This window comes from Panthera leo, chromosome A3, assembly GCF_018350215.1.
Source record: "Panthera leo isolate Ple1 chromosome A3, P.leo_Ple1_pat1.1, whole genome shotgun sequence".
NCBI lineage: Eukaryota > Metazoa > Chordata > Mammalia > Carnivora > Felidae > Panthera > Panthera leo.
In genome coordinates, this window is record NC_056681.1 from 22,750,194 (window position 1) to 22,775,381 (window position 25,188).

Genomic DNA, 25,188 nt, shown 5'->3' on the forward strand with positions numbered 1-25,188 from the left:
GCAGACCACCTGACTGGAAACCCCCAGCAGTGCTCGCTGGTTTCTCTTTCCTCTGTCCACCACTCCCAACCCAGCGTGTTCCTTTTGGTATTCTCCAGCGGGGCTAGCACTCTCTTCTCTGCGCTTTGCTGTGTACCACAAAGTGAAATGCCTGTTGACTGGACCCCCTTGGCTTTCCCACCAGACTTTGTATCCCCCAGAGCGCGGCAGCACGAAGTCAGCCTAAATCTGGGCAAGGCCTTTTCTGGGCCTCTGGGTCCTCATCTGGTCCCAGATATCTAGGACACTTGAGCAGCCTTGTAATGGCTTTTGGTCTTAATTAAACTTTAGCAGAGAAGAAATCCGAAAACAAAAATCAAGTTTTTCCCTAATAGGCCTTAAGCCAGTCCGAATGCTGATAAAATGACTGTGGAGGCTCACCTGGTTTCCCCACTGAAGCCAGATTTTCCTGCAAACTCTTAGAACCTAGTTGGCCACACTGCCCTCCTCACAGCAGCACTCAAAATGTGGGTGCCACCACCCAATGCTTACCATTTCACAGATGGGGAGACAGAGGCCCCAAATGATTTCTTGGGGGAAATGGTGCTCTGCCTCTGAGGGCAGGGAGGCTTGGGAGTCTTGGGTAAAGGTGAAACAACTGGGCCCTGGTCATTAGGCTCAAAGACACAGGAGCCTATGGGGCAGGAATGTTCAGAAGAGGGGGCCTGGAAGGGGAAATGGGTACAGCCAGGTGAGCCCGGAGGAGGGACTCTGTCCCCAGCACTCAGTGCCAGGGATTGCGGTCCAGTGTGTGAGGGCCATACTGCCCATTTGGGAAAAGCCACTGGGACCTGGGCTACAGCCCAAAGACCTTCTTGCAAATTCTGCCAGTGGCAGCCCCCGGGACCATCGCTTCCCAAGGCTTGTGCTAGGGGAGGTGCGCTGGGACAAGTAGAAGGCAGCAGTTCCTTCCTCCTGCAGCAGGGCCACCTGGAAACTGGATAATGAAGCAGCTTGAGGAGCCCCTCCCCAGACTTCCTGGAGGCAGAGGGGAAGGGCTGGGAGGTAAAAGGAGGCTGGTTGTGTGTCACGATGGCATCTTGTAAACAGATTTCCCCAGGTGAAGCCTAAATACCCAGTGGAATTTGAGAATTACCACATGTTTTTCAACTAGTATCAGAATTTAAGATGCATACATCTTCTAATCCAGTAAGCGAATTTCCAGGAATCTATCTCGAGAAATAATCCCAGAACAAAGATAAATGCTTATATGAGATTGTTCTTTGCAGCAGTGTTCATTCTGGTGGAAGACTCCAAACAACTACATGCCCTTCACCAGGAGCTGACTGCTTCACAGCAACTCTGGGATGTTGTAATGGGGTAAGTCTGTGCACACTAACCTAGGGGATGGCCAAGGTGTATGTGTTATGACAGTTTGCAGTATCCCAGCAAGAAGGGACTTTGGATATACTTGGTAACTTTTATGGGAAAGCCTTTAATAACTGGGCAGTTATTCTTATGTCATTTTCCTCTTCAGTTTTGCTACCCCCTCTCCCCTTTTCACATATGAAAAAAAACTGGGTCCCTGAGAGAAGAAGGGACTTGCCTGATAATGAAGCTGGAGTCCTGACTCCTGGGACAGATCTGGGGTGGGGTCTGGATGGGAAGGACAGGTAGGTTTGGCATCAGTGCCTGTGCTCCCCTGGTTGCCTCCAGTGGGCCATTTTAGGAAGAGCTCCAGGAACTCAAGACCCCTCAGGCCAGAAAAGGGACTGGATAGGTTACATAAAGCAACTGCTGCTATACTGGAAAACCCAAATGAGAGACTGCTATTGATGGGGCTCCCTGTTCATTATACCTATTTCTAGTGAAGTTGGTTATCACATAGGTTCAAATGAATGTCCTGTAAGTCCACGTTGTCCTTTATGCCTGGGGTTGAAGGAAGTGGGGAAAGGGACCAATTTTCACCTGGAGTCAAAGGGAGTCAAAGGGAGTCAAGGCTAGATCTGGCAGCATAAAGGAGATGGGGTTCTGTGGGGTGGAGGGAAAGAATCCCGAAAAGGCCAGGGTCAGTGAGTAATTCAGGAAACAGTGGAATTGGTCAGCTGGTAGGGCCTTGAAGGCCAAGGGGCACAGAATTTAGATTTGGCATTGTGGGCAGTAGGGAGCCCTGCAGGTTCCTGAGACTGGCTGAGAAGAGATAGGAAGTGATTGGAGGTAGGGTGGTCAGGTGAAACAGCTCTGAGTAATTGAGGCCAAATTGGTGGAGACCTGTCTCTGAGGGCTAGGAGATTTGTGGCTCTCATGTGAGGTTCAGCAACTCTTCGTCTAATTTGGGCTTCAGCTTACCAGCATCTTCCTTTTTAAAAAGACTTGTATTTTTTTTTGTTTTGTTTTTTTTTTTTTGTATTTTGTTGATCAACCACGATTTGCATAGCTTTCTCCTAGTTTTGGGTATTCATTCACCTAATTTTTGAGTGCTAAGTGCTTGACAGGCTGTGTGCTTAAAGCTGGGGAACCCACTGCCTAGGCTGTCAGGAAAGGTTTGGGCAACAGTGCCGGCTAGTAGAAAGGGTATGGGGTTTGGGATTTGGAGCTACTAGCCAGGTGATGTAGGCATATCATCCATACCCTGTGAGCCTCAGTTTTCCCTTCTGTGGAATCATGCAGCTTTGGTGAGGCTCAGAGAAAATAATGGTTGGGAAAGCCCTTTGTGAATTACTTTCAGTGCGTATAGAAGAGCAGATACCATTATCAGTGTCTTAGCTCTGTCTCTAGTGGCTGTGTGGCATTTGACAATCTGAGTTCCAGCTTCTTCATCTGAGAAATGAGAGGGTTGGACATGACAATCCTAAAGGTCTCTTCCTTCTTTGGCATTCTCCCATATATGGTTTAAATGATTTTTGAAAGCAACATATATATAAATGCTTGTTTGCCCACCACTCTTTTATTTTCATCTTTTTTTTTAAGTTTATTTTTTTATTTTGAGGGAGAGAGAGAGGGAAAGAGAGGGAGAGAGTCCCAAGCAGGCTCCCCAGTGTTAGTGCAGAGGCTGATGCAGGGCTGGATCTTACCAACCGTGAGATTGTGACCTGAGCTGAAACTAAGAGACGGATGCTTAACTGACTGAGCACACAGGCGCCTCTGTTTTTATCTTTGCTGGTTTAAGTACTGGGGAATATTACCTAAAAGTTGTATATATCTGCATGGCTTTCTTAAATAGCCAGGCTAAGCTTTGTTCTAGTCATGCTTCATTATCTGATTGTCTTCCTGTGCAAACAGTTTGCATCACAGCGATATTTCAGATGGGCCGAAGTTGTTGCATTTGAACGCAGGGATGTTGGTGGTGGCCTGGATGTGGCAGTGACCTGCATGTAGGCATACCACAGTCTCTTCTCTTGATGCCCTCTGGCTTCTAGACAAAGATTAAGTAATGAGTGTTGTGGTTTTAATTTGGGGATTAGGAAAATCCCTTTTGATTTTCTGGCAGTCTATCCTACCTGTGAGCTGCTGGCTGTGGTACTTCCAGTCATGGCTATAGAAGTCAGCCAGTCAGAGTTGGCTGTTGTGGGACTTGGGAGACTTAATGACTGTATTTTTCTTCATTTCTTTTATTAGGGTTGGTGTGATAGGATAGATGGTGATAACATTCATTTGGCAAGGTTTCATCTTTTTATATGTGGGAATTTTCTTCTCCTGGAGTATATTTTTAATTACAAAAGCAATATACTGTGTTAATTAGAGCAAATTAATCAATGCAGAGGCATATAGAGAAAAAGTGAATAACCTCCCCCTTCATTCCCACTTTCCAGCATCAGCAGTACTAACAGGTATGTATTCTTACTTGCCTTTCTCCACGTTCCTGTTCATGTAATCGCATGCAAATACACATCCTAAGAGGTGTTTTCTCTCTTCCCTCTTATTTACATTCTCCCCCCAGTTTCGACAGGGTTGCAATTAACATTTCATACATAAATATCTTTGCAATTTTGAATTTCCTGAAATAGATTCTCTAAAGTGGAATTACTGGGACAAAGAGTAAGAATGGATATTTTTGTGGCATAAACCCGAAATACTCTCCATGGCAGTGTTTTTAGTGACTGAGTGCTTGTTCACCCAGGTCCTGAGACACAGGAGGTGTTAGTGATTTTGTGTGAATCTTTGCCCGTTTGTTGGCTGAAGAATAGCTTTTGGTTCTTTAAAAATATCTGCATTTTTTATTATTTGTGAGATTGAAGATCTTAATATTTCATAAATGTTGGGCATTTGTCACCTGTGTATTATCTGCACATCTTTTGAAGTCTTGAGTTTGTTTCTGACTTTCAAGCTCTTTTCAGTAGGAAGAATGCTTAACCCTTGTTTACATTTGTTGCAGGTAGGCTTTTCTTCTCCCCAAGATTATTGTTTGCCTTACATGTTTCTCAGCTGAGTTGGTTTTGTTTTATGTATTAAAATAAATTTTTTTTAAATGTTTATTCATTTTTGAGAGAGAGAGAGAGCATAAGCAGGGGAGGGGCAGAGAGAGATGGAGACACAGAATCTGAAACAGGCTCCAGGCTCTGAGCTGTCAGCACAGAGCCCGACGTGGGGCTCAAACTCCCGAGCTGTGAGATCATGACCTGAGTTGAAGTCGGATGCTTAACCGACTGAACCACCCAGGAGCCCCAGTTTTATTTTATTTTTTAAAAATAATTATTTATTTATTGTAAGTAGGCTTTACGCCCAACATGGGGTTTGAACTCACAACCCTGAGATCAAGACCTGAGATGAAAGCAAGAGTCGGACGCTCAACCGCCTTAGCCACTCAAGTGGTGCATTTATTTATTTATTTATTTATTTATTTATTTTATTTATTTTTTTAAATTTTTTTAACGTTTATTTATTTTTGAGACAGAGAGAGACAGAGCATGAACAGGGGAGGGGCAGAGAGAGAGGGAGACACAGAATCGGAAACAGGCTGCAGGTTCTGAGTGGTCAGCACAGAGCCCGACGCGGGGCTCAAACTCATGGACCATGAGATCATGACCTGAGCCGAAGTCGGACGCTTAACTGACCAAGCCACCCAGGCGCCCCTATTTATTTATTTTTTAAGTAAACTCTATGCCCAACGTGAGGCTCAAACTCACGACCCTGAGATCAGGAGTCACATGCTGTACTGACTGAACCAGCCAGGTGCCCGTTTTGCTTGTTTATGTTTAAACTTTTCACTTGGTCAAATGTCAGTCTTTGTGATGTTGTTCATTGCTTTTGGGCTAAGAAAGAGTATTGATGATCAAAAGGTACTCACTTATACTTTTTGGTTTTGTTCCTTGAAGGCTTAATTTTTTTTTTTTAATTTTTTTAATGTTTATTTATTTTTGAGACAGAGAGAGACAGAGCATGAATGGGGGAGGGTCAGAGAGAGAGGGAGACACAGAATCTGAAGCAGGCTCCAGGCTCTGAGCTGTCAGCACAGAGCCCGATGCGGGGCTCGAACCCACAGACCGCGAGATCATGACCTGAGCCGAAGTCGGACGCTTAACTGACTGAGCCACCCAGGCGCCCCTTGAAGGCTTAATTTTTAATATTTAACCCTTTACTGCACCTGGAATTTATTTTGGTTTACAGTGTGAGGCTTAGAATCCCCATAACTTTTTTTTTCTAAATGGCATACATTTCTTATTCTCTCTCCTGTCTTCTTGGATGTGTGATGTCACCTTTTCCAAGGCAGTGAGTTCTTTTTTATTTTTGAGAGTGAGAGTGTGAGCAGGGGAGGGGCAGAGAGAGAGGGGGACAGAGGATCCAAAGCACAGACCGGGCTTTGTGCTGACAGCAGAGAGTCAATGCAGGGCTCAAACCCACAAACCATGAGATCATGACCTGAGCTGAAGTCGGATGCTCAACTGACTGAGCCACCCAGGCGCCTCGGCAGTGAGTTCTTATACTGTGTGTCATGGTATCATCATGGAGGAGGTATCTTGAGGCTACTACTGTGGAGGAGGTAAAGACAGATTTTGGCCAGGGAAGGAAAGCCTTTGAATTGAGATAATGACTCTTACGCCTTAAGGACCCTTACTTGCTCTTTTCTCTTCCAAGGTCCTGGAAGGGGTCATATATTTCTATAAAATGTACAAAATTAAGCAGTTTTCACTGTAATCAGTTAAGACCACTGTCTTATTCCAGGATGACTTCCCTCCTCACTGTTCTCCTGTTAAGTGACCATGTGTTAGTCTTGGCTGTTTTTTGGATCTGGCTGAAGGTTGAGTTTGAATGCACTTAGTTTGGGTTTATTGGTTTGTGTGGTTTGCAGTCACCTCCATTAGTGGTTCACACATGTCCTGGTATAGCAAAAGCTGTCATGACACAAGGTTGCAGGAACAGAGGTAGTATCCCTGTAGACAGGTGTCCCACAGCATCTGCACCAGAAGTGCATAAGGAAGATAAGCAAGGTTTGAAACATCTGGAGTCAGAAGCTGGTCTATGGAAAATTCTTCCAGTCACAAAGACTGTAAAAATAGAAGCAAAGGACTCCATTCTTACCAACACTTATTAAAAATGGAAGTTTCCTTCTGCCAAGAATGTACTTGAAAACGCAATGTATACAGTTATAAATGAACATGTTAGGAGAAAGACTGAGTCATCTTTATTTTCTCTCTATAATGTGGTATTACAAAACCCTTCTCATATGAAGGACCATCAGAGAATATGGCCCAAAAAGTAGGAAAAATGACTTACAGAGGTATTTCAGGCAGTTAATAAAAATACAGTGTTATTTTTCTGGATTTTGTGATGTTTGTGATATTTGTTAGTTTTTAAAAACTTTGTAGTTTGCTATATTTTTTTCTCATTTTTGAAGAGTTATTCACATTTTACCCAAATATTGTGTATTTAATTTTACATTCTTTTTCTTAGTGAAGGCCTCCCCCAAATTATGTAAGTTTCAGGTCCCACAAAACACAGATGAGCCTTCAGTCCTCAGGATGAATATCTTGGCAGGATTGAGACTTATCTCTTCAGAAGATCTGGGTATAATTTGTCCCTCCTGGCCTTTTGGAAAATGAAATTTCTTGCACTTTACCCTGATTTTGACACTGAAATAAAACCTTCCTTTTTTTTTTTTTTAAAGTTTATTTATTTATTTAGAGAGGGTGCATGGTTCTGGTGGTGGTGGCTGAGGGGGTGGGGGGCAGAGAAGGGGAGAGAGAGAATCCCAAGCAGGCTTGGCACCACAAGCACAGAGACTGATGTGGGCTTTGAACTCAGGAACTGTGAGATCATGACCTGAGCCAAAACTAGGAGTTGGACGCTTAACTGACTGAGCCACCCAGGTGCCCCTGAAATAAAACTTTTAAAAGAGGTCATTAAGTGAATGATACTTCATGCACTCTGTTCTTCACTTTGCCTTTTTCACTTAAGAGCATATTTTAGACCTTTCTCTCTTTTTACTTGAAGAGCTTCCTGGTTCTTTTCAGGAATTACCTCTTATCCCCTTGTGTGGACAGACCACATTTTGTTTATTCATCCATCAATAGATGCTCAGGTTCTTTCTACCTTTTGGCTATTGTGAATAATGCTGCTATGAACGTGGTATACAAATATCCGTTCAAGTCCCTGTTTACAATTATTTTGGGTATGTATCCAGAAGCTTCATCAGGTTTTGAAGGCATTACTGTGCTGTCTCTCAGCTTTCAGTATTGCAGTTGGGAAGTCCCAAGTCATTTTGAATACTCACTGATTCTGTGTATGTGACCTACTTTTTCTTCTTTAGAAAATTCTAGAATCTCCTCTCATCCTTTGTGGACTGGAATTTCTTGATGAAATACCCTCATAGGAGTCCATTTTTCCCATTTTGCTGGGAGTTCTGGGAGTTGAGTCGGGCATGGAAGCCCAGGGGCAGGTCTCCCCACTTAGTACCATGAGCTTAGTGCTTCTCTGGCAGTGTTCCCAGAGCTGAGTGGGGGAAGATGGCTGAGGGTCTGGACATCCTCAATAGTTAACACATAGATTTTTGTATAATCCCTCTGTTGCTGGTGCCTCTCTGACTCCTGTGCCTCGTGTCCACCTGTCCAGGGATCTTCTTCTATTCTCTCCTAAAAATACATTTTTAAAAATTTATTGGTTTTTTAAAGTTTATTTATTTATTGACTGAGAGAGAGAGAGCGCGCGCACACATGCACAAGTGGGGAAGGGGCAGAGAGAGAGGGAGAGAGAGAGAGAATCCCAAGCAGGATTGTCATGGGGCTCAAACTCCCAAACCGTGAAATCACGACCTGAGCCAAAATCAAGAGTGGGATGCTTAACCTACTGAGCCACTCAGGTGCCCCAAGTTTATTTAGTTTGAGAGAGAGAGAGAGAGAGAGAGAGAGAGAGAGAAGGGAAGCAGGAGAGGGGCAGAGAGAGAGGGAGACAGAGAATCCCAAGCAGACTCCCTGCTGTCAGCACGGAGCCTGGTAGGGGGGTTCAAAACCACGAACTGTGAGATCATGACCTGAGCTGAAATCAAGGGTCAGGATCAACTGACTGCGCCACCCAGGTGCCCCAAAATAAATTCTGATCTGCCAGGGTTTAGGTTGCAGCATGAGGGGACGGGGTGGAGAGTGTAGGGAGGGGATCTAGAAGTCTGTGTTTTGATTTTTTAAGATGCTTTTTAAACCCTCTTCTACCAATCTTCCTAAAGAAACCCTCCCAACCTCACTTTTATGCCCCTTTCTAGAGGTAGCACTGATTTCTGAGCCTTTTTTTAAGGTTATTTATTTAAAAAAATTTTTTTAACGTTTTTATTTGTTTTGAGAGAGAGAGAGAGACACACACACACACACACACACACACACACACACACAGGGTGTGAGCGGGGGAGGGGCAGAGAGAAAGAGAGGGAGACAGAATCCGAAGCAGGCTCCGGGCTCTGACCTGTCAGCATAGAGCCCGATGCAGGGCTCAAACCCATGAACCATGGGATCATGACCTGAGCCGAGGTTGGATGCTTAACTGCCAAAGCCACCCAAGCACGCCCACTTTTTTTTTTTTTTTTTTTTTTTTTTAAAGTAGGTTCTATACCAGTGTGGAGCCCAGCATAAAGCTTGAACTCACAACCCAGAGATCAAGACCTGAGCTAAGATCAAGGGTTGGATGCTTAACTGACTGAACCAGCTGTGCTGGCTTTTGGGATTTTTGTCCTTTGCAGAGCTTGAATATTCCCAGGAGAATTCTCTGAACTGTATTCATATAACCGAAGTGTTTTTTCCTATAAAATCACTTTAAGGTCACGTTCAATATATATATTTTAAAATACAGATGTTTCCCTCTGCCTTCTGTAGAGCCATTTAATGGCTGCTTTTGTTGTCTTTACTTCTTTGGCTTCTCAAGGGTCAGGCTCTGTCTACTTGGTCAAGCTCCTCAAGGGATTTCCCTAAACCCAGACTAACTTAATAGTTAGATAAGAAAACTTCCCACCCGGCTCCGAGTGCTAGGTTTATTGTCCTGACTTGCTGCTGTGGGTGGGTGAAATGTTGGCATTTCCTGGGCATTTTGATTATTTGTGAGTGCAGATTATTTGATGCCAGGACTTTCTAGAAGAGTCTTGGAGATCTGTGATGCTGAGAGAATCATCAAACTGAGGCCCAAGGAGAGCCTATAGCAAGTGGTGGAGGCAGTGCTCAAGCCCTGGCCTGGGATGCACCCTGGTCCTGGTGGACCCTTGCTGGGTGTACTTTGGGTCATTCCCTTCCCCTCCCTGAGCCTCACTTCCCATATGGGAAATGGGAGTAACAGCACTAACCCCTTACAAGGCTACCGTGAGAGATAAGTGCCAAAATGCTTCTTCTTCTTTTTTTTTTTAAATTTTTTAAATATTTATTTTTGAAGGAGAGAAAGAGTGTGAGCAGGGGAGGGCAGAGAGAGAGAGAGAGAGAGAGAGAGAGAGAGGAGTACACAGAATCCAAAGCAGGCTCCAGGCTCTGAGCTGTCAGCACAGAGCCTGACATGGGGCTCCAACTCATGAGCCATGAGATCATGACCTGAGCTGAAGTCAGACGCCCAACTGACTGAGCCATCCAGGTGCCCCAATAACGAAATGCTTCTACTATGCTCTTCCTAATGCTTGGCAAATAGTAAGGGAAAGCTGCACCAAAAAAATCTTCACTAGTTACATTTTATCACTTCCTACAATTTTCTGTTCTGTGTTTCACAAATCATTGTGTGTGTGTATGTGTGTACGTGTGTGTTTCCTATGGGAAAGACAGGCTTCTATAGTAAATCAAATCAGTACCAAGAGAATACTTAATTTTTGCTTGAAGTAGCAGAAAGCACCAGAGAAACCTGTCATTTTTTGGTGGAGAACAAAGTATATGTCCACACAAAAACTTGTACATGAATGTTCACAGCTGCCTTATTCATAGTAGACCCCAACTGTAAGCTTCCCAAATAGGCATAAGCCGGTGAAAGAAAAAGAAATTGTGTTATACTCACCAGAGAAAAAGAACTACAGATACATGCATTCACAGGAATGAATCTCACAAATAGGCCAAGTGAAAGAAGCCAGACACAAAAGTGAATATTATATGAAGAGGTCATATAAAACTCTAGAAAAGAGAAAGGAATCTATAAGAAGTAGATCAATGGTAGACCGATGAGGACTATGAGGTGGGGAGAAGGGCTGGACCAAAAAGGGGAGTAAAGACATGCTTGCCAACATTAGTTTCATTTTGCACTTAAAGTGGGTATATTTTATTAAAAAGGGAAGATAATGGGACACAGACAAAGCAATAATAAAGGGAAACATGCAACAAATGGTTAAATTTACTCATATGTTAAATTTAAGCTGACCAGCAGCTTACATACACAGTTAAACTGTGCTCTTTGTTCACTGGGTTGTAAATTTACTTTCTCATCATCCCAGATGGAGACATTTTACAGTTTAAGATCTGGATAAACAAAATCCTTTAAGGCCCATGTACCTTGTGCCTAACAGTTTCTTTTTAACTGAAGTGAATTGCTTTCTTAAGGGTGGGTTTATACCTGGCATTATATTTTTCCCTTTCAAAGGCAAGGAGTGTTTCTATTCTGTTTTTGTGGGTCTCTATCCTTAGAGCAGGGTAAGCTGCTTGAGGTTTTTGGCCAGGGCAGTGACATGGTTAGATATACCTGGAAAGAACAACCCTAAACTGCCCTGTGGAGGATGGATGACAGGTAGGTCGGGGAGAATCAGGAAGGCTGGTTAAGAGACTGGGGCAGTTTGTGAAATGGTACGCTTGAAATGTATGCATTTTTCTATATGTAAATTTTACTTCAGTTCTTAAAAATGAGAACAAAAGACAGAGTTGTCCACATGATGTCCAGAGTCCTGAGAAGGGGGCTACAGGCCAGGATGGGAGCAGTGGACAGTGTAGGGACTTGAGTACGGTTCTAATGTAGAATTGACAGGGTTTGAGGAGAAGCCAGGAAACCCAGGAGACCTGGGGGGAGGAAATTGAGTCCTTGAGCACTAAAGATGAGCCTTTGGAGTTGTCGGGGGCCCTGGCGGGGTAAATAAACTTACCCTGCAGCTCTGGGATTCCGTTAGGATGGGAAGCCGAGAAAAGGCCTTGACCCCATCCTCCAGTGTCATGGCTCATGGCTCAGTCTTCTTGGACAAGTTAGGGAAGGCACAGAGTGACCTTGGGGGAGGCAGTAGCCATCCCTTCATGACCCCTCCTTCATACAGTCTCCTTTTGGATTTGTCTCTTCTCCCAAGTCCATCAAAGGGTGGGGGATTAGTAACCAAGTGACAAGGGTCTGACCCACCTGGGTGTGAATTCTGGTTCTGAAGTTCTGTAACAGTGTGACCCAGGGCAGTTTGCTTAACCTTTTCAGCCTCAATTTCCTCACTTGTAAAATGGGGAAAATAATAACCTATTTGCCCCCCTTTCCCCTTTGTAATTTTTTCCTGCTGCCATGTAATGTGCCTGTGTTGTCCACGGGAGGAGGTGCTGCAAAGTGTGGCTCCTGGTCACCCTACACTAAAGAAGCTCCTGAGGGTTCAGTGGGCCTGGGGCCACCACCAGCCCCATGCGCATCTTAGTAAGGGAGGCACTTGGCAGGTTTATAGGCAGCTGGCATCCCAGGAAGCATATTGGGCTGGGAGTTGAATTCTCTGTCCCAAATTCTCTGGATGACCTTGGGCGACCCCTGGTGGGATGTGTGACAACACACAACATCCAGCAAGGATGGGTTTTGCAGCTTTGTGCCAGATTTTGCTGATCTGTTTACTTTTGCATAGGTACCAGGTAGCAGTTCCTTCAGTACATTTTTGCATTATGGCTTGCTTTTATTCACTTGGATGCAGTCCTTGTATTCCCTTTTGCACCATTGTACATATGGAATAGTGTATTTTTTTACAATGTATCACTATTCATTGATGGCATTTTTTCTTAGTTTTTGGGATTTAAAAATTTTATTTTTTATTTTATTAAAAAAATTTGGGGGGCGGGGGCACCTGGGTGGCTCGGTCAGTTAAGCCTCTGACTTTGGCTCAGGTCATGATCTCACAGTTTGTGGGTTGGAGCCCCATATTGGGCTCTGTGCTGACAGTTCAGAGCCTGGAGCCTGCCTCTGTGTCTCCCTCTTTCTCTGCCTTTTCCCCGCTAGTGCTCTCTCTCTCTCTCAAAAGTAAATAAACACTAAAAAAAAACTGTATAGTAAAAAAAAATTTTTTAACGTTTATTTTTGAGAGAGCAAGACAGAGACAGAGCACAAGCTGGGGCTGGGGAGGGGCAGAGGGACAGGGAGACAGAATCTAAAAGCAAATTCCAGGGCCTGAGCTGTCAGCACAGAGCCCAACATGGGGCTTGAACCCATAAACCATGAGATGATGACCTAAGCTGAAGTTGGACACTTAACTGACCGAGCCACCCAGGTGCGCTGGGATTTTAAAAACATGTTTATTTCTTAATTTTTAGAAGAGAGTGTGAGTGGGGGAGAGGCAGAGAGAGAGGGAGACAGAGGATCTGAAGCAGACTCCACGCTGACAGCAGGGAGCCCGACATGGGGCTCGAACTCATGAACTATGAGCTCTTGACCTGAGCTGAAGTCAGATGCTTAACTGCCTGAGCCACCCAGGTGCCCCGGCTTTTGGAATTTCTGTCCTTTGCAGATCTTCGGTATTGCTGAGAGAATCCTCTGAACTGTATTCGTATAACCAGTGTTTTTTCCTATAAAACCACTTTAAAGTCACATTCAATATGTGTATTTTAAAATTCATTTTGTGTAATAACTTTAAAAAAATAGAGCTTTCTATGTACCAGGTACTGTCCTACGTACTTTATAAACTTATTTAATCCTTGTAACAACTCTTTCACGTGCAAGTTATTATCTCCATTTTATAGCTGAGAAATTGAGCCTCAGAAATATTCAATAACATGCTCGAGTTCATACAGCTAATAAATGGCAGAACCAGGATTGCAACCTAATTTTGTTCTCCTGACTACTCTACTGTGTTACCTCTGACCTCAAAATGGTTTTCCCAGAACCTTTCCAAGTAAAGTCAGGATGCATCGTATGTACTTGTGTATCTTATAAGCCAATAAACAGGTTACATTCAGCTATTAGCACCATAACTTAACCTCAGGTCTTACCTTTGGTTCCTATTCAGGATGATCTCGGTCCCCCAGAGCCTCATTTGTAAAAGGGGGGGGGGCATGGGGGAAGAATTATATGCATTGTTTTAATGTTTGGTTTCTATACATTTATTTCCTCAGATTTATTTTGATACATAAATAAGGTTCTAGCATGACCCCCCACCCCCCTACCCCCAATCCACTCTACAGGATTTTGTACACACAGTAGGCCTTCTGTAAGTGTTCTGGGGATGAAGATAAGACCAAGTTCCAGGGAAAGTCTATCTTAACCCTTCTGGGAAGTTAATTTCTAGCCAGGGGAGAGATGCTGGTAATTTCTACAAGTTAATAGAGTTAGGTCCCACGTTAGGTGATTATGTAAAGTAACTGCCAGCTTCACAATGACTGATGAGGCTGGTTCTGTTTTCATTTATTTGGCAGATGTGGTGGAAACGGAGACCAGTGGTCTGCCCAAGCAGCTCGGTGGCTGTATGTGAGGGTGAGGCAGGGGTGTGGTGAGGGGGAAGGTCATTTGGGTGATATCCCTTTTGGTTGCCTCTGGTTACTGCTGCCTTCTGTGTTAGCTCTTCAGAAAGGATTGTTCAGCCTGGGTGCCCAAGAGCCAGCCAGATGCTCTCAAGGGCTCCGTGGGCCTGGGTTGCTGGCACCTGAAGGTGGGATCCTAACATCTTAGAATTGGAGGGACTTTAGGGGGCCTCAAGAGGCAGCTGACATCAGGAAAGCAGACTGAGCTGGACATTCTAAGTATTCTGTCTGAATCAGCTGAGTGACCTTGTGCTTGCCACTGCCCTTCTCTGGTCCACAGCTGGGATACTGAAGACCCTGTTAGCTGTCATGTTCCGTGATAGAAGTCCAGCCTTTCCATTTTATGCATGAGGACACTGAGGCACAGAGAGGGACTGGGATTTTCCCATATGATTTTACAGCCAGAGGAATTCTTAAAAAGATCCCTTTCTTGGTCAGTGGCATAGGAAGCGCAGGGGCCCTCGCATCAGATTGCCTGGTGCATTGCAATTGCTCATTAAGTATAGGTTATTATTTTATTGAACAACATCCTATAACAGTGATTGAGTGTGGGTCTTTCTCTAGTTATATGACCTTGCCCCAAATAGGTAATTTAACCTTTTCCTGTCTCAGTTTCCTTAGGGTGTGAATTGGGTTAATAACAACCTCTCTTTTGGGGGGAGTTGTATAGAATAAAACGTGATTATCCATGTATAACACAGGGCTTGGCACATAGCCCCATAGTAAGTGCTCCGTAAACACTTGTCCCTGCCTGAAACCTTCAGGTGGTTTCCACAGCACTTTAGAGTCCTGCCCAGACTCCCCAGGGTCTACAGGGCTCTCAAGGCATCACTTGGCCCCTGCCTACTTCTTATCTCCCACCAGTCTCAGTGTCACTCACTCCACCTTGTGCCATGTTCGTGTCCACTTAGTGGGTTTTGTTTGTTTTTTCACCCTTGCTATTTCTCCTGATTTCAGCTTAAGCGTCACCTCCTCAGGAAGGCTGTCCCTGATCACTCTGGACTGGTCTCCTGCCCCTCTTACCCATGTTAAGTTTCCTACATCCCGCTTACTTGAGTTTGTAATGACTGTTTTTGTTGTTATTGTCTCCCTTGGCCCGTGGTGCCCTGCTTTCTGCACCGTAGAGTTGCCCAGCACCTGGCACTTCCTGTAACAGGCTTGGAATAGATGCTTGTTGGTGTCCGGCACCCAGTCTCCTGTTGATCTCCTAGTGCCCACTCCTGTGCCCCTCCCCTACTATATAAATCCAGTCTAAAATGTTTTCTTTGGATCCTTGAATAATGTATGAACAGTCCCTTGAACAATCCTATGCTGGTTTTAAAACCCCTTGCATGGTTTAATATTTCATGTAAGGGGTGCCTGGCTGGCTCTGTCGATGGAGTGTGTGACTCTTGATCTCGAGGTTGTGAGTTCGAGCCCCACATTGGATGTCGAGATTACTTAAAAAAAAAAAAGTCTATACTGTGTGTTAACTAACTTGAAAATAAATTAGTAAAAATAAATAAATAAAATTGTGGGGTGCCCGGATGGCTCAGTCAGTTGAGCATCTGACTTTGGCTCAGGTCATGATCTCACAGCTTACGAGTTCACGCAAGGGAAACAAAAGCAAAACTGAACTATTGGGACCTCATCAAAATAAAAAGCTTTTGCACAGCGAAGGAAACAATCAGCAAAACTAAAAGGCAACCAATGGAATAAGAGAAGATATTTGCGAAGGACGTATCAGATAAAGGGTTGGTACCCAAAATCTATAAAGAACTTATCAAACTCAATACCCCAAGACCAAATAATCCAGTGAAGAAATGGTCAAAAGACATGAATAGACACTTCTCCAAAGAGGACATCTAGATGGCCAACCAACACATGAAAAAATGCTCATCACTCATCATCTGGGAAATACAAATCAAAACCACAATGAGATACCACCTCACACCTGTCAAAATGGCTAACATTAACAACTCAGGCAACAACAATAGATGTTGGCGAGGATGCAGAGAGAGAGGATTTCATTTGCATTGCTGGTGGGAATGCAAACTGGTACAGCCACTCTGGAAAACAGTCTGGCGATTCCTCAAAAAATTAAAAATAGAACTACCCTATGACCCAGCAATTGTACTACTAGGTATTTACCCAAGGGATATGGGTATGCTGTTTTGAAGGGGCACATGCACCCTAATGTTCATAGCAGCACTATCGGAAAAGCTAAAGTATGGAAAGAGCCCAAATGTCCATCGATGGATGAATGGATAAAGAAGATGTGGTGTATATATACAATGGAGGATTACTCGGCAATCAAAAAGAATGAAATCCTGCCATTTGCAACTATGTGGATGGAACTAGAGGGTGTTATGCTAAGTGAGATTAGTCAGAGAAAGACAAATATCATATGATTTCACTCATATGAGGACTTTAAGATACAAAACAGATGAACATAAGGGAAGGGAAGCAAAAATAATATAAAAACAAGGAGGGGGACGAAACATAAGAGACTCTTAAATATGGAGAACAGGGGGTTACTGGAGGGGATATGGGAGGGGGGATGGGCTAAATGGGTAAGAGGCATTAAAAATCTACTCCTGAAATCATCGTTGCACTATATGCTAACTAACTTAGATGTAAATTTAAAAAATAATAATAAAAGAAAAGATCTTAAAAAATATATTATGCTAAAGTTATTGGACAGTAGCTCTCATTCTGTCCTCCCCCCACCCCCCACAGCATTTTTAATATCTACCCATGTTGATGCGTGAATGTTGATTTAGTTCATTGCTCGGTAATACTGCCTGGTGTTGTGTAGCATGTGCTCGTCATGTTTCACTATCCACTCTCCTCATGACAGACACGTAGGTTCTCCCAGCACCCTGCTCTCATCAAGGCTGCTTCAGGCGACATCTTGTCTTGCCCCTCCTGGGTCTTGGCACACATTTCTCAGTGGAGTTGCTGAGCCCCGATGGGTTTACTTGTTTCCAGGTACAGGCAGGTGTCCTCCTGCATGAGTGCCCCAGCCTGCCCCCCACCACCTGGTATATGAGGAGCCTCCCTCTCTCTATCTTTGCTAATGTTTGGTATTATGTCTTGCTCTAATGTTTGGCAATCTGATGAGTTTAAAGTGGCCTGTTTCTGATTTGCTTTCTGAACACCAGTGAGGTCGTTCTATTCTACTTGTTAGCTGACGTTTACCTTTTGTGAGTCTCCTGTTTATATGCTTTGCCCATTTTCCTATTATGTTTTTTTATAATATGTTAGATATTCTTTGTTTCATTTTAATATAAAAACTCACCCTTTAAAAAAATGAGTTGTAACATATACAACCATGTGATCACCACCATAATCATGATTCAGAGTGGTTCCGTCATCCTCCAGAATTCCCTCATGCCCCCATATAGTCTCTCTTCCCACTCCTTGCCCCTGTCCTATAGTTTTGCCATATGGCCTCTGAATCTACTTCTTCTTCTTTTTTTTTTTTTTTTTTTAGCATAATGCTGTTGAGATTGACCCATGTTGTGTATTGGTAGGTGGTTGGTTCCTTCTTATTGATGAATAGCATTCATTGGATAAATGTACTTCATTTTGTTTACCATTTGAAGGATATTTGGATTGTTTCCAGATTTGTCAATTTGTTTCTGATAACCTTGACACTTTTGAAGAGTACTGATCATGTATTTTGTAGAATGCCAGAGAGTCATGTCTAATTCCTTGTACATTACACCTGGAGTTTTGGAGGACATCCCATTGGGATGCTCAATGGACTTAACTTGCCAGAGCCAATTACACTGTTGTCTGTGATGGAGGTCTCATGGGTTTTAACCATCGATAAAACTATATCACTGACTGTTCCCTGCCCCCCCCCCCATACCACCACTCTGTCTTTTTCTTTCTTCCCTCCCCTCCCTCCTTTCTTCCCTTCTTGTTTTGTTTTCAGACTCTGTGTTTTGGTTTTAGTTCTTGTCCAAACTATTTCCCATTGTTGGCAGGAGTAATTAACAGTTGGTTTTATGGTCTATTTGTTGATCTCTTTTTTCTGAGAGAGACCACCTATGTGTGAGAGGGCGAGGGGCAGAGAGAGGGAGAGAGAATCTTTTTTTTTTTAATTTTATTAAAAAAATTTTTTTAATGTTTCTTTATTTTTGAGATAGCAGGGGAGGGTCAGAGAGAGAGGAAGGGTAGGAGCAGGGGAGGGTCAGAGAGAGAGGAAGACACAGAATCTGAAGCAGGCACCAGGCTCTGAGCTGTCAGCACAGAGCCCACTGTAGGGCTCAAACCCATAAATGGTGAGATATCATGACCTGAGCCAAAGTCAGGCGCTTAACCGACTGAGCCATCCAGGTGCCCCTAGAGGGAGAGAAAATCTTAAGCAGGTTCCGTGTTGGCACTGCAGAGTCTGACTTGGGACTCGATCTCACAACCATGAGAGATAATGAACTGAGCCAAAATCAAGAATCGGACGCTTAACTGACTGAGCCACCCAGGTGCCCCTATTTGTTCATCTCTTTATAAGACAGTGGGGGTCTGTTCTTTGTCCAGTGGGAGATGTGGGAAAGTCTCATTTGTTAGTAGTCTATTTTCTTTTTTCGTAGTTTGCTTGCCTATTTGCAAGCTCAAGTCAATTAAGAAAATGTTGAAGGAATTAAGAAAGCACCGAAAGGAGAACAGCCCATCAGGCACCTGGGTGGCTCAGTCGGTTGAGCCTCTGACTTGAGGTCAGGTCATGATCTCATGGTTTATGAGTTCGAGCCCTGCATCAGGCTCTGTGCTGACAGCTCAGAGCCTGGAGCCTGCTTTGGATTCTGTCTCCCTCTCTCTCTGCCGATCCCCCACTCATGCTCTGTCTGTATGTCTCTCTCTCTCTCAAAAATACACAAACATTAAAAAAAAAAGCCTTTGAAAGAAAGGAGAACAGCTCATTGAGGCAGTGGATTTTTGTGTTCTTGGTTTACTTTGGCACATGGCTGTGGTTGTAGAACTAAAACTGAAAGTTTCAGTGTGTCTGTAGGAGTCTGAAATATTTTCCTACTTTGTAGTGTGTTAATAAGTTAAATTGTAACATGTCTGAAATTTAAGGATGTTTTGATTGATTTATCAGACCTAGTGGGGTTTATATGAATAGAAGGAAATAGAAACATTTACAGAAGATAAAGGGTTTTTTTGTTTGTTTTTCGCACCGGTGGGGGCTTGAACTCATGACCCTGAGATCAAGAGTTGGACACTCAATTGACTGAGTCACCCAAGGCACCCCAAGAAATAGAAGTTCTAATAGTTTAAATGTACTAGACTTTGAAAAGAATACCTTACAAAAACCTTAGGAGAATTTTTTTTTTTTGGAATAGTTACTATCTATTTTTTTTTTTTAATTTTTTTTAACGTTTATTTATTTTTGAGACAGAGAGAGACAGAGCATGAATGGGGGAGGGGCAGAGAGAGAGAGGGAGACACAGAATCTGAAGCAGCCTCCAGGCTCTGAGCCATCAGCCCAGAGCCCGACGCAGGGCTCGAACTCACAGACCACGAGATCGTGACCTGAGCTGAAGTTGGACGTTTAACCGACTGAGCCACCCAGGTGCCCCAGTTACTATCTATTTCAACAGCTTTATTGTTACATAATTTACATACCATAAAATTCTCCCATTTAAAGTGTACAATTCAGTTAATTTTAACATATTTAAACTAAATTTTTTAAAAACATTTTTAATAAATTAAAAAAATTTTTAAATTATTTTATTTTATTTTATTTTATTTTATTTTATTTTATTTATTTTTTTAATAAATGAAATTCAGTAGCTACTTTTTAAAAAAAAAAATTTTTTTTTAACGTTTATTTATTTTTGAGAGAGAGAGACAGAGCATGAACAGGAGAGGGTCAGAGAGGGAGACACAGAATCTGAAACAGGCTCCAGGCTCTGAGCGGTCAGCACAGAGTCCGACGTGGGGCTCGAACTCACGGGCCATGAGATTATGACCTGAGCCGAAGTTGGACGCCCAACCGACTGAGCCACCCAGGCGCCCCATTAATTTTTTTATTTCAGAGAGAGAATCTCCAAGCAGGCTTCATACCCAGAGCAGAGCCCCAACTTGGGGCTCAGTCCCAAAACCCTGGGATCATGACCTGAGGTGAAATCAAGAGTCGGATGCTCAATCCTGACTGAGCCGCCGAGGTGCCCCCAATTTTCACATATTTAAAGAGTTGTGCAACCATCAGCATAATCAACTTCACTCCCCATCTGTGCCCTCCCCACCCCAGCCACAGGCCAACACTGATACACCTTATTCTGTATAGATTTGCCAGTTTGTGACATTTCATATAAATAGAATCATGCAATATGTGGTCTTTTGTTAAGGACTTTTGACTTAGCATAGTGTTTTTGAGGTGTATCTATGTTGTAACATGAATCAGAACTTCATTCTTTTTATTGCTGAATAACATCCTGGTACATGGACAGACCATATTTACTTACCCATCATCAGTTGATGGACTTCGGGACTGTGTCTGTTTTTTATCTGTGTTGAATAATGCTGCTATGAACATTTGTGTAGAAGTTTTGCATGGATGTATGTTTTCATTGTCTTGGGTATATACCTAGGAGCAGAACTGCTGAGTCGTATAGTAACTTGGTTTAACCTTTTGAGGAACTGCTGGACTATTTTCCTATGCAGTTGCACCATCTTAAATGTCCTCCTACAGTGTGTGAGTGTTCTAATTTCTCTACATTCTCCCCAACACTTGTTATTTTCTGGGGTTTTAAAATTATAGCCATTAATTTCCTTAATGCCTAATGATATTGAGCATCTTTGCATTTGCTTACTGGCCATTTGTCTTCTTTGGAGAAATATCTATTCATGTCTTTTACCCATTTTTATTTTATTTAATTTATTAAAAAGATTTTTTTTAATGTTTACTTTTGAGAGAGAGAGAGAGAGAGAGAGAGAGAGTGGGGGAGGGGCAGAGAGAGAGGGAGACACAGAATTCGAAGCAGGCTCCAGGCTCCAAGCTGTCAGCGCAGAACCCAATGTGGGGCTCAAACCCACAGACTGTGAGATCATGACCTGAGCTGAAGTCAGATGCTTAACTGACTGAGCCACCCAAGCACCCCTAATTTATTAATTTTTTAATCTTTATTTTTTTTGAGAGAGAGAGTGCACCCGCACACGTGCCCACAAGTGGGAGAGGGGCAGAGAGAGGGAGACACAGAAGCCGATGCAGACTCCAGGCTCTGAGCTGTCAATACAGAGCCCAACACTGTGCCCGAACCCACAAACTGTGAGATCATGACTTGAGCCAAAGCCAGATGCTCAACCAACTGAGCCACCTAGGTGCCCCCATTCATGACTTTCCTAATATTAAAACATCTTGAATTTCTGGGGCGAATCCAACTAAGTCATTATTTATTATCTTTAAAAAATTTTTTTCTTTAAATGTTTTATTTATTTTTGAGAGAAAGACAGAGTACAAGTGGGGGAGGGGCAGTGAGAAAGTGAAACACAGAATTCAAAGCAGGCTCCAGGCTCTGAGCTTCCAGTACAGAGCCTGACGTGGGGCTCAAACTCATGAACTGCGCAATCATGACCTAAGCCGAAGTCAGATGCTTAGCCAACTGAGTCACCCAGGCCTCCCCCTCCCTTTTTTAAATATACTGTTAGATTTGGTTTGCTAATAATTTATATAAGAGTTTTGTATCTATATTCATGAATGCAACTGACGTGTTATTTCCTTTTCTGATAATATTTTTGTCTGCTTTTGGTATCATAGGGATGCTGAAACAATCTGTGTAAGCTCAGGGTGGTCTGTTCCTTGAAAGTTTGGTAGCTCATACCCTATAAAATTATCTGGGCCCAGTGTCATCTTTGTGGAAAGATTTTATTTTATTTATTTTTGTAATTTTTTTTAATAAGTATTTTTTCTTGAGAGAGTGAGTGTGAGCAGGAAAGGGACAGAAGGAGAGGGAGAGGGAGAATCTTAAGCAGGCTTCATGCCCAGCGCAGAGCCTGACGAGGGTCTTGATCCCATGACCTTGAGATCATGACCTGAGATGAAATCCAGAGTCAGATGCTTAACTGACTGAGCCACCTAGGCACCCCAAAGATTTTATTTTTTTAAAGATTTTATTTTTAAGTAATCTCTACACCCAACGTGGGGTTTGAACTCACAACCTCAAGACCAAGGGTCTCATGCTCTACTGACTAAGCCAGCAAGGTCCCCCTGTGGGAAGATTTTTAACCACTGCTTCAAATTCACCAATACTTAGAAGAAAACTTTGGCTTTCTTTTCCTTTTTTTTTTTTTTATTTTCAAAAATTTTAATTTCAGTATAGTTAATAGAGTGTTATATTAGTTTCAGGTGTACAATATAGTGATTCAACAGTTCTATACATTATTCAGTGCTCGTCATGTTCAGTGTACTCTTAATCTCCTTTACGTATTTCACCCATCCTCCTGCCCACCTCCCTTCAGTTTGTTCTCTGTAATTAAGAGTCTGTTTCTTGGTTTGTCTCTCATTTTTCCCCCTTCGCTCCTTTGTTTCGTTTAAATTCCACATATGAGGAAACCAATGGTATTTGTTTTTTCTCTGACTTATTTCACTTAGTAATATACTCTCGAGCTCCATTCATGGCATAGCAAATGGCAAGATTTCTTCCTTATGACTGAATAATATTCCATTGTATATATATACACCACATCTTCTTAATCCATTCAATTATTGATGGGTACTTGTGCTTCCATAATTTGGCTATTGTTTTTTTTCACATTTTTATTTATTGATTTATTTTTATATTTAAGAGAGAGAGTGTGTGCACATGAGTGGTGGGGGTGTGGGGAGGTGAGGGGCAGAGGGAGAGAGAGAGAATCTTAAGCAGGCTCCATGCTCAGCACGAAGCAGGACGTGGAGCTTGATCCCAAGGCCCTGGGATCATGGCCTGAACCAAAATCACGAGTCAGATGCTCAACTGACTGAGCCACCCAGGCATCCCTCTTTTTTCCTGTTTTTAATGTTTTGCTCTTTTATTTCATTCTGAGTTACTTCTAAGGCTCTGCTATTTCAGGAATTTGTTCAGTTTGTTTAAGTTTTCAAAATTGTCTTTTTTCAATGTTTATTTATTTTGAGAGAGAACATGTGCATAAGGGAGAGGCACAGAGAGAGAGAGAGGGAGAGAGAGAATCTCACATAGGCTCCATGCTCAGCATGGAGCCTGATGTGGGGCTCAGTCTTATGACCGCGAGATCACGACCTGAGCCAAGATCAAGAGTCAGATGCTTAACAGCCACCCACAAACCTCTAAGTTTTCAAAATTGTTAACGTGTAGTTATTAATAATATGGATAAATTCTTGGATTCTTCTTTGCCTCTTGTTAGTCTTAGCTCCACCCTGGCACAGTTCTTTTTCAAGTGCTACTTCCTTCCCTGTTACTAGAGGGATACTTAGGGGCTCGGGTGGTTTCTACCTTTCATCTCAGGGTTACCCTGAGGCTCCAGATAAAGAGCCAAGACTTCCAACCCTCCCAGAACCTGAGTTTTGCTTTGGGTTGCTGTTTATACCTCCTTCCCTTGATACCTCCCCACTTCATCCACTGGAGCCCAGCCATGGCCCTATGGGATCCTTTGTGTTTGGGTGGTGTTTACAATTCCCTTAACCTCCCTCTGCTTCTTTAGAGTCACTGGGTTGGTAGGGGACAGAGCCAGAGCTCAGACTTTTTCTCATTCTTAGGAGCTGCAGGCCCTTTAGTTGTGACCTCAGGCTTTTGCACCAGTGGTTTCCTTTTCCTGATTGAACCTGGCCTGATTTATGCCCCATTTCACACTTTCTCCTGGATCCTTGCCTCATCCCCTTACCCTTACGATGTCCTTGGGTCACTGTGTGATCCTGTCACACTGAACTCTTACTCATAGCTGTCTTGTTTCTGGACAGTCTCCCCCATGACCATGTGAGCTCCTTTAGCATCAGAACTGTGATTTTTCCATTTTGACAGCTCTAGTGCTTAATGTGCCTGGCACATAGTAGGTGCTGTCTACATATGTAAAAATAACCTACTCAGTACTCACATTCATAGCAGCCACATTCACAATAGTGAAAAGGTGGAAACACCTCAAGCATCCTTGGACAGATGAATAGATAAGCAAAATGGTTCTGTGTGGTTCTGCACGTACAATGGAATGTTATTCAGCCTTGAAAAAGGACATTCTGAGGCACTGGGTGGCTCAGTTAAGCATCCCACTTTGGTTTAGGTCATGGTCTCACAGTTTATGAGTTCGAGCCCTGCATCAGGCTCTGTGCTTACAGCTCAGAGCCGGGAGCCTGTTTTAGATTCTGTGTCTCCAGTGCTCGCTTCGGCAGCACATATACTAGATTCTGTGTCTCCCTCCTTCTGCACCTCCCCCGCTCGTACATACTCTGTCTCTCTCTCAAAAATAAATAAACATTTAAAAAAGATTTTTTTTAAAAAGGACAGTCTGACTCATGCTAAAATGAAAATGAATCTTGAGGAGATTATTAATGTGAAGTGAAATAAACCAGAAGCAAAATGACAAATACAGTGATTCCACTTATGTGAGGTACCTAGAGCAGTCAGACTCAGAGACAGAAAGCACAAGAGTGGTTGCCAGAGTCTGAGAGGAGGGGAAATGGGCAGTTGGTATTTTATGGGAACAGAGTTTCATTGGAGGAAGATGAAAAGGTTCTGGAAGTAGATGGTGGTCGTGATTGCACAATAGTGTGAATGTGCTACTGAACTGTACAATTGAAAATGGTTGAGATGGGGGGCTCCTGGCTAGCTTAGTTTGTGGAGCATGAAACTCTTGATCTTGGGGTCCTGAGTGGGAGCCCCACGTTGGGGGTAGAGTTTACCTAAAACAAATGGTTGAGATGGTAAACATTATGTGTATTTAAAAAAAATTTTTTTAATGTTTATTTTTGAGAGGGAGACAGAGTGCAAGCGGGGGAGGGCAGAGAGAGAGAGGGAGACACAGAATCTGAAGCAGGCTCCAGGCTCCGAGTGTCAGCACAGAGTCCGACGCAGGGCTCGAACCCACGAACCACGAGATCATGACCTGAGCTGAAGTTGGACGCTCAACCGACTGAGCCACACAGGCGCCCCTATGTGTA

General features: G+C 43.2%; 1 long non-coding RNA gene across 1 annotated transcript in view; it reads left to right on the top strand.

Moving 5' to 3' along the window:
* The window catches only part of LOC122215593, a 49,190-nt gene that overhangs the window by 768 nt on the left and 23,234 nt on the right, over positions 1 to 25,188 (top strand). Inside the window, exon 2 of the long non-coding RNA XR_006200469.1 lies at positions 1,269 to 1,359. This is a non-coding gene — a long non-coding RNA (uncharacterized LOC122215593). The remainder of the gene's footprint in view (positions 1 to 1,268; positions 1,360 to 25,188) is intronic.